At 39.1% G+C, this 688-nt stretch overlaps 1 pseudogene; it reads right to left on the bottom strand.

The window, feature by feature from the left end:
* Positions 1-203: 203 nt before the first annotated feature.
* Positions 204-395, bottom strand: LOC115837055 (annotated as a pseudogene).
* Positions 396-688: the final 293 nt, after the last annotated feature.

The raw sequence follows: 688 nt of genomic DNA, 5'->3' as shown, positions 1-688 counted from the left end.
GATAGATTGGAATCAAATGATGAAGAACCTTATATGTAGATCATATGATTTTGGACTTGATCTCAGGGTCCTCTGAAGTTTTTTTTTTTAATTCACCATAAGTTTAATATTAAGAATACATTTTTTTTTGTCATAGTGAAATAGGCCTTTTGGAGAAGGGCCATCTGGGAGTAATTGATTTCTCTGCTGAACTCGGCCATTATTTATACTTTTTCTGAGGTTTCTAACATGATAATATTTCCTTCCATTTATCTACCACCATTCCAATATTGTTCCATTGCCCACTAGTTGTGATCTCCACACATTCATCAAAGATTCATAAAGGGATCAGATCACCACAGTATTCCTTTGGCATGTCTGACACAACTTAATTTTAATGACAACTTCTTGTCCATAATTTTTTCTCTCCAGGAGGGTGAGCTTTGCTCGTGCTATCTACTCACCAGGCCCAGAGCTGCCTTGAAATAGAATTTGCAGCCTCCCTCATGTGCCTGTGGTATCATCAAAGGTTTTTAGGCAGAGGAAGCTGCCACTTTCTGGGTCATTACCACCTCTCCCTCATGCTCTCTAACCCCACCTAAGCAGTATATTATATGAACTTTTTATCTCCCACTACTGTTCTTCCCAAACTCTCACAGCTTCCTTAATACCCAGCCAATTGCCAACATCCTCTTTCTTCAAGCAACTG

This window comes from Nomascus leucogenys, chromosome 10 (genome assembly GCF_006542625.1).
Source record: "Nomascus leucogenys isolate Asia chromosome 10, Asia_NLE_v1, whole genome shotgun sequence".
In the NCBI taxonomy this organism is placed as follows: Eukaryota; Metazoa; Chordata; class Mammalia; order Primates; family Hylobatidae; genus Nomascus; species Nomascus leucogenys.
The sequence above is the reverse complement of the archived record's forward strand: the minus strand, read 5'-3'. Positions and strand labels throughout refer to the sequence as shown.